The following is a 9262-nucleotide window of genomic DNA, read 5'->3' as shown; positions in this document are numbered from 1 at the left end:
TTGACCCCAAAATCAGTTCGGGTCATCTACTCTGCATGTCCAATCATCCTGTTAAGTTTTAATATTCTGGGTCAAGTGGTTCTCAAGTCATTGATTGGAAAGCGTTTTTTATGTTCAGCCCCCTGTGACCTTGACCTTAGATGGAGTGACCCCAAAAACAATAGGGGTCATCTTCTCTGTAAGTCCTATCACCATATGAAGTTTGAATATTTTTTTAGGTCAAGTGGGTCTCAAGTTATTGATCGGAAGTGGATTTCCATGTTCTGTCCGCTGCGACCTTGACCTTTAATAGAGTGACCCCAAAATCAATAGGAGTCATCTACTCTGCATGCCCAATCATCCTATGAAGTTTTAACATTCTGGGTCAGGTGGTTCTCAAGTTACTGACTGGAAATGGTTTTCCATGTTCATGTCCCCCCTGTGACCTTGACCTTTAATAGAATAACCCCAAAATCAATAGGGGTCATCTACTCTGCATGTCCAATCATCCTATGAAGTTTCAACATTCTGGGTCAAGTGGTTTTCAAGTTATTGATCAGAAATAGTTTTCCATGATCAGGCCCCTGTGAGCTTGGCCTTTAACAGAGTGACCCCAAAATCAATAGGGATCAGCTACTTTGCATGATCAATCAGCCTATGAAGTTTCAACATTCTGGGTCAAGTGGTTCTCAGTTATTGATCGGAAATGGGTTTCCATGTTCAGGCCCCTGTGACCTTGACCTTTGATGGAGTGAACCCCAAAACAATAGGAGTCCTCTACTCCATACGCCCTGCCACCCTATGAAGTTTGAAGGTTCTAGGTCAAATGGTTCTCAAGTTATTGATCGGAAATGAAGTGTGACGGACAGTGTAAAAACATTAAGTAAATGAACCTATCAGACAACATGACCAGTTTAAATTTTGGTAAATTTGTACATAAGCTAGATATTTCAACTGAATTGTAACTGTTCAATGCAGTTTGCAGCAAGAATGTGTTTCATTTGAATTGAAAGGAAGACTACAGTTCTCACACTACAAATTAGAGTTTACAGTGGACAACAAATTTAAAATGTTTCATGTTTGAATTGAAAATTTGCAGCTGATGCAAGAATGCACCTCATTTGAATTGAATTTGCAAAAAGCAGCAAAAACTGTACCTCATTTGAACTGAAAGTTTGCAAGTTAACAGTAGGAGAGTATGCCATTTATACTGAGAATTTAAAGTTAGTATCAAGCCTGTACCTCATATGAATTTTGAATTTTAAGTTATAATCAGCAAGAAAGTATCTGACTTGTATTGGGTGTTTGCAGTTAGAAGCAGAACAGCCTCTCCTTTGAATTGAGAGTTGCACCTTGCAGCAACAATGCACCTCATTTGAACTGTTTGTTGTTGAAACAATAACTCATCCAATTTAAACAGAGAGTTTGCAGTGAGCAACAGTTTGCAAATAGTAGCAAAATGTAACTTACTTGAACAGAAAGTAAGCAGTTAGCAGCAAGAAGAGACCTCATTTGATTTGCGGCTTGTATGAATGTGAATATTTCATACAAAAGGGTCAAGACAGCCCTGTATCTCTCACCTGATTTACTTTGTCAAACTTGATCTAGCTGTCATAAAGACAACAACTGTGAAAAAGTTTCACAAATAAAACTAGCCTTGCGGGTGTTTATAACGAGGTTTATTTGACAAAATGACCCAGTTTTTACCTCATATATCCTAGTTTTGGACCTGATCTAGATTTCACAAAGACAAACATTTGACAAAGTTTCATGAAGATAGAAATGTGGCCTCTAGAATGTTTAAAAGGTTTCTCTATGATTTAATCTCGTTACCTTGTGTGTTTTTTTAAGTCTGATAACCCAGTTCTGAACATAAATTAAATTAAAAAACAACAACAAATATTCTGATAAAGTTTCATTTCACAAATACAAACATTCTGACTATGTCTCATACAGATTAAGTAGAAAATTGCCCAGTAGAGAGTTGGCATTTTTCTATGATTTGACCCAGATGGTCAAGTTTCAAAACTGACCAAGGCTTCATAAAGACAAACATTCTGACCTAGGCTTCATATAGATCTGGTACAAAATTGGCCTCCTGAGAGTTAACAAGGTTTTTCTATGACCAGATCGAGGTACTTTCTTTATGATCACAGAAGACCAGTTTCTCACATAGCCTGGATTTCCTAAAGATAAACATTCTGATCAGGTTTCAAACAAATCAAGCAGAAAATATGGCCTCCAGAGTGTTAAAAAGTGTTTCTTTGATTTGACCTTGCATCTTAGTCTGTGACTCTTGATGACCTAGTTTCTAACTTGATCTAAATTTCATAAAGACAAACATTCTGACCAGGTGGAAAATACAGCACTTATAATGTCAACAAACTCTTCTAGAATTCGGCCTTGTGTCCTAGTTTTGTCCCCAGATGATCCAGTTTTAAAGCTGACATGGATTTTATAAAGACAAACATTCTCTTCACGTTTCATATACCCTAAGTAAAAAATATGGCCTCTGGAGTGTTTGCAAATCTTTTTCTGACTTGACCTAGGGTTCTAGCTTTTCAGTAGAGATGACCAGTTTTGTGCTTGTCCAATAGTTTATTGCAGGTAACATTCGTACAAAATTTCCTGAAGATTGAGCCACAACTGAGACCTCGAGTGCTAACTGTGAAAATATTAACAATGGATAACAATGGAAATTGGAAACAGGGGCAACACAATAGCTCACCATACGCACTTTGTGTTCAGGTGATCTAAAATACATGTACAATTAGTTGTGATTTCATATGACTTTGCAGGTAGCCAAGTGTTTGTATTTGATTGTAATGAAAAAGAAGAAGAAGAAGAAGAAGAAGAAGAAGAAGAAGAAGAAGAAGAAAAATAGTTTATTTCACTAATTTAGGACTTGAGCCATTATGGTTCCTCGTCCACAAATCTGTTACAATCTAATACAAGGTCAAAAAAACATATATACATAATTTCATATAACGTTCTGAAGGTATAGTGTTATAAAGTATTGTATTGAGGATGAACAAAAATAATATCAAAATAATATTGTTGGCTACATCAATGCACACAGCATAATACATTTTCATAAAACATTTTTTGTAGAAGCACCAAAATATATAATACACATTAAAATAAAACATAGTAAACATATTTCTATCTCATAATCACAAAATATTGTTAATAGTGGCAGATCGTACATTTAAGGCATTTTTGATAAAGGCTGCTAAGTTGTTACAAGTTTTTTCTATCTGTTGAGTTCAATAGTTCAATAAGTTTCCACATGCTAGGATTTCTTCTACATCTCTTTGCAATATAACGTTTTCTTAATGCGCTGTATTTTGTACATATTAAAACAAAGTGGTATTCATCTTCTATGTCAGAGCTTCTGTTGTCACATATTAAACATAGTCTTTCATTTCTCTCTATCCTGTTTCTGCCACATCTGCCAGTTTCTATTCTAAGCGTATGTGTCGATGTTCTAAGTCTTGTTAGTAAACTTCTGTAATATTTACTGTTCATTGAATTTAAATAACTTTCATACATAAACTCTTTCTTCAAGTGTTTATATAGCGATAATGTTCTATTATTTTGTAGGTTCTCATGCCACACTTGTCTGAACATATCAATTAGTCTTTGTTTAAATATAGCAGGGGATAGCTTTTGATCTATTGCTGATGGATTATCCCACACATATCCGTAACCATGTCTGTATAACAATGATTTAACATTATATGCCCAATTTCTTTTCTCGTTATTAACAGTCTTTTAAAGCCTCTAAATATAGTGCCTTCATAATACAATTATCTGAGTTGATTACTTTTACCCATTATTTGATTACTCTAATATACCTGTTTATATACAATGGATATTTGCCTAATTCACCATATATACTTGCATTACTAGCAGACATTTTTACATTTAACAGTCTTTTACAAAATTTCAAATGCAGACGTTCTAACTCTTTCGGCTTGGTATTGCCCCATATTTCACATGCATAATTCTAAACAGCCCCAACAAATGCATCAAACAATTGACAACATATTTTCGGATTCAGATCAAAGTATTTCAAATTATATTATAATACGTTCATTGCTTTTAAACCCTTACCAGCGAGCATATTCTGGTTGACACTGAAAGTTCCTGAAGAGCTAAACACGACGCCTAAATAGTTAAACTCTTCTACTATTTTTAAAGGTGTATTATTATAAAACCATTTCTCGTTTCCTTTTATACGGCCTCTGTTTCTTAACACCATAATTTCAGTTTTTTCTTCATTAACCGTTAATCCCCATTTATCGCAATATTCTTTCAAAGAATTCAAACTACACTGTAGCTCTTCCGGAGTCTCTGCTAATAGTGCCATATCATCGGCGTACATCAACAATATTAACATCACCTAATTAATATTAAAACCTGAGTTAGGACTAGTTTCTAAATATAATTCTAAGTCTTCTATAGATAGAGAATAGAACAAAGGCGAACCTGCTTCAATCCGACCGCTACATTGATAAAGTCTGACAATTCTGAACAATGTTTAACTTTACATCTTACCAATTCATACATAGATCTGATTATTTTCAGAATTTTTCCTGAAATGCCTGTTTTATAAAGTTTGTACCATATTGCCTTTCTGTCAATCGAATCGAAGACTTTTTTCATATCCACCATAGCTACATATAAACGTTTACCAGTATTAAGCATATTTTGTATTAAGTTATTTAAGCAGAAAATAGCATCGACTGTAGAATACCCTTTCCTGAAGCCGAATTGCGCATCTGATATGATATTGTGTCTATTACACCAGACTTAACCTGTTATTAATTACCGATGAAAATAATTTCGCTAAACAGCTTATCAGTGTTATTTCTCTATAATTGTTTGTATCATTTTCGTCGCCTTTCTTATACAGGGGGATAATTAAGCCTTCCATCCATTTTTCTGGAAAGTTACCACTGTCAAAAATCAAACTAAACAAGTCTGTTAAATGACCAATCTGAATGTCGCTAGATTCTATGAAAAATTCGTTTATAAGGTCATCAGCTGAGCAAAGCTTTATCTCGCTTCAGTGATTTCAAAGCCGTTTCAATTTCTTTGCTACTTATCTTACAGTCTAGTTCAACAAAAATAGGATCAGTTGGCTCTAAATTCCTTTCGCAAAAAATTCTTTGCTTCATCGCAAGTAGGTACATTCAGTTCGTCTACTAACTTTTTGAAATATTCATAAAAATTGTTTACATTTATATTTTGTCCTTTTTTCATCTTTGTCTTCGAAAAATATTTCCAAAATTCTTTGTTTTTTTTTTAAATTTTAGATTTTAAATCTTCTTCATTTTGGCACGTGTATACTCACGTTTCTTACGTATTAATAATTGTTTGTATTCTCTTTTGTATCTACATAAAGATAACCTGTTTTCAGCACTTTTCACTAAGTTAAAGTTCGTCAGTGCATCTGTATATAGCAGCTTTTTCTCATAACAGTCCTTATCAAACCAATCAGCTTTTTTTTTCACGGGGTAGTTTTTATGTATAAATCCTGTCTGATCAGAATTTTTAAAACATTTTGTAAATAAGGGCTGTGTTACCGAGTTAATAATCCCGATAAAACCGTTAACACATTTATCCACCGACTCTTTATTGTTGCTACTGACTGATAATACCTCGTTAAAATCAGGCAATTTTGAAATGATAGATCGCCGAAACTGATCTCGCTTTTCACTGTCCAAGCGTATATAGGTCACGTGCTCATTCATATTCCGTGATTGTACAATTGTTCTTTCACCCGTAATAGAAAAACAAATTTGTGCATGATCTGAGAACGTGTTGAAATCAAGCACTTGAAACGATGTTATTGATGTAAAATCGTCACTTTTTGCGAGTAAATAATCTATAACACTGCATCCTGCTTCGCTATAGAAAGTATACTGGTCCGTGTTATCCAGTCTCCCATTGCATATTCGTAATTCCGTTGCCTTACAAAGGTCTATTTATTGTAATCCTTGAGAGTTACTGACTTTATCAGCTGAAAATCTTTTCAGTGGTACATCAGGACTGTAGTTTAAAGCATCTAGTCCATCGTGCGTTTTATCATTTGGAATATAATCTGGCTTTAAACCTGTCCTTCCGTTAAAATCGCCTGCAAATATTCTGAAATTCATTTATATCATCTTGTAATATTTCAAATAGGTTTACATTTACCACATTGTATGCCGGTGAGCTTTCGCCCCATATATAAGCCTCGCATAAGTATTTATCATGTGTATATCCGAAAAAATCTTTATCTAATTTTATCCACACAATTGTATCATACTGATTTTTTACAATTTTGATACCCTCCTGTAAGCGTTCTTTGTTGTAAACAACAATACCGCCGCTGTTTCGTTTAGCATTTTTATTTTGAAACTTTCTGTACAAATTCTTACAAATATACCCATGCATGTCTATCTTACTTGATTTATATGTCCATGTTTCTAGCAATATGATTATTTCATACTGTGGTAATAACCGCGCAAAATTCTCATCTTCGAGCTTTTTAGTCGTTAAGCCGTTACTATTCCATATACATATTTGTATGTCACCTTCCTGTCTATCCTATTCAACTTTACCATACTCTCCGTCCGTATACACTTTTCCATCTACTGTCAGTCTATTATATTTAATGTATGCGTCTTTTTTGTCTTTTCTTGCCGCCACTAATATAGGAATTAGCTATTTTCGTTGTGCGACTACTTCCGGCGGAAACTGATCATGTATGTAATAACCGGAGTCTTTTCTTAGTTTTTCTCATAATTTTTGGCTTCGAGTTCTTTGAAAATTGCCACAATATTCCTGGGTTTATTAATTTTTTTCTGCCCCACTCTTCTTACGTTTTCGAACTTTATAATTGCCTCTTTCTCCTTTGGAATATCCATATTATCTATGAGGGAAATTCTTACTAATTCCTCTGTTTTTACTTGTGTTTCATCCGGTTCCTCTGTGATACCGCCAATTATCAAATTTCTCATCACGGACTTTGATTCCATGTTGTTAATTGTTTCTTTCAACTGGCTTTTAGCTCTTCTCTGGTCGTCTCAGTATCAAAACCTATGAGGTCAACTCTCCCATCTACCAAAGCGAACTAAAAACTTACAATAAGTTATTAAAATCCAGTCAATCAAGCATGATAATATAAAATGCAACCCACAAGCTTAAGCAAGTTGTATTGAAATATGTAAACCTGCACTGCTTTAGGATTTATATGAATACCAGAATAGTTTGATAAAGTTTGACAAAGATTTAGCCTAAAATATCATGACTCAAGCAAATCAAAAGAAATTCAAGTTCTTTAAAATACGTATCTCCACTTGTCTGCCTCTAAAAATAAATCAATGCTAGAGTTAGAAATAGTTTTAAAATTTGCCTTTTTATTTGGAACTTGAAATATCCCAACAGATATCAAACTGAAACTTTGAGCCTGAAAATTCTACTGAAATTGAAAGAATTCCACTACAATTTAACTAAATATTTCAAAGGACAATAGATAGGAAACTAGCTCCTTGCAATGTAACTTTTTGTTCCTTAAAATTTGAGCCTGAGAATTCTACTGAAATTGAAAGAATTCCACTTCCCTTTGAAGGGAAGTAATAACAAAATAGTTCACAGAACAATAGATAGGAATCTAGCTCCTTGTAATAAAAGTTTTTGTTCCTTTAATAACTCTTTTTAGAAGGATATACAGAAACAGAAAAATATGAAATGTTGCTTAAATATGACTAAACAGCTTTGATTTAATTTAAGCGGCATGTGAAAACTTATCTGCTTCAAATTTAATCTCTAACTCTTAAACATTTCAAAACAAAAATAGTGTGTTAAAGCAAAATGAACACACTGATTTCTTATACAACTGTTAGCAATGCAATAGTGAATGAGATCAGACAAAAACCACAAATAAATATCTTTTAAAGTGGTGTGCTTCCATATGTACACAATAAAAAAGATAGCAACATATAATAGGGTTATGATAACAGTAGCTTCATCTTGAATGTTGTGTTTGGGCAATGTTGATTTTGCCACACCTTGATCACACGAGGCACACTAGTGATCTAGCCTTGTAAACTCCATAAGAGCAAACACAACACAGATCAAGCTACTGTTATAATGATACTTTTATCTTATACCTCCATCTTGCTTTTGTTTACTGTCTGAATCAAAAGGTTAACCAATTAACAAGATACCTCCAGACCAACAACAAAATTCAAAGTTTTAAAACTGATAGCAACTGATACTAGATATACCGAAAATAAGAGCACAGTACTAACTAGGCTACTTAGAAATGTACAAAAACAAGAGCTAAATATTTAATCTGTGAGTTTGAAGAAAAAATCCCCTAAAAAGATGCTTAGTAATATTAAGTATCAATAAATTTCCCAAAATACAAAGGTATATAAATGTATTGAGACAATGAGAATATAAAATCGTAATTATGCTTGTAAGTTTAATAATAATTATTTTCTGAAACATGCATTTTTTTCAAAATAGTTGACTATTTAGATCAATACCCCAAAAATGAACAATATACCCCAATCCAGACAACCAAGTACAAAAAAGTGTTATTATGATGTTCAAAGCCTCAAAAAGGTGTTTGTTCAGGGTGACACCTTCAAAACTTGTAGTGAGGGTAGTTGGGTCATTTTTATAGACAGGACATCAGAAATCCTTAGGTTCTTTGGTCAGAATTGCTAGTGTCATACCTAGTAGATAGAAATCATAAGAAATTGTATTTACTTATTAAATGTCCTTTTCACATTTTTGCCCTTTAAAACTCCCTTTTTGCTTATGAAAATTTTGTTACATGAAATGGAAGAAGAAAACAACCTGTAGGGTTTGGGGTTTTAGCTAGGTAGGGTTCTGTCACCCTAAACAAACAACTACCTTTGGTCTTATATTATATGAAACATTTACTGATTTTGCCAAATTGTCACCGAGCATGGATGCCTCTACTTTCTATGACATGTTTAATTGACATTTAACCATACCACAAGCCTTCTCTACTTATTTTGCCAAATTGCCAACCAGCATGGAAATCTCTTCTTTCTATGACAGATATTATGCATTAGAAACTATAAGGACCAATATTAGTTGTCTTTCATTGTAAATCAAAGTAATAACCTACACAAAATTTTAATACAGAATTAAAATATTGGACCTGTAGTGAGTAAAGGACAATTGGCATTTCTGATTGATTACATATTCTCAATATGAGCTGTGTCATGAGAAAACCAAAATAGTGGCTTCTGCG

Source organism: Mercenaria mercenaria, chromosome 13 (assembly GCF_021730395.1).
Source record: "Mercenaria mercenaria strain notata chromosome 13, MADL_Memer_1, whole genome shotgun sequence".
Taxonomy (NCBI): domain Eukaryota; kingdom Metazoa; phylum Mollusca; class Bivalvia; order Venerida; family Veneridae; genus Mercenaria; species Mercenaria mercenaria.
The sequence above is the reverse complement of the archived record's forward strand: the minus strand, read 5'-3'. Positions refer to the sequence as shown.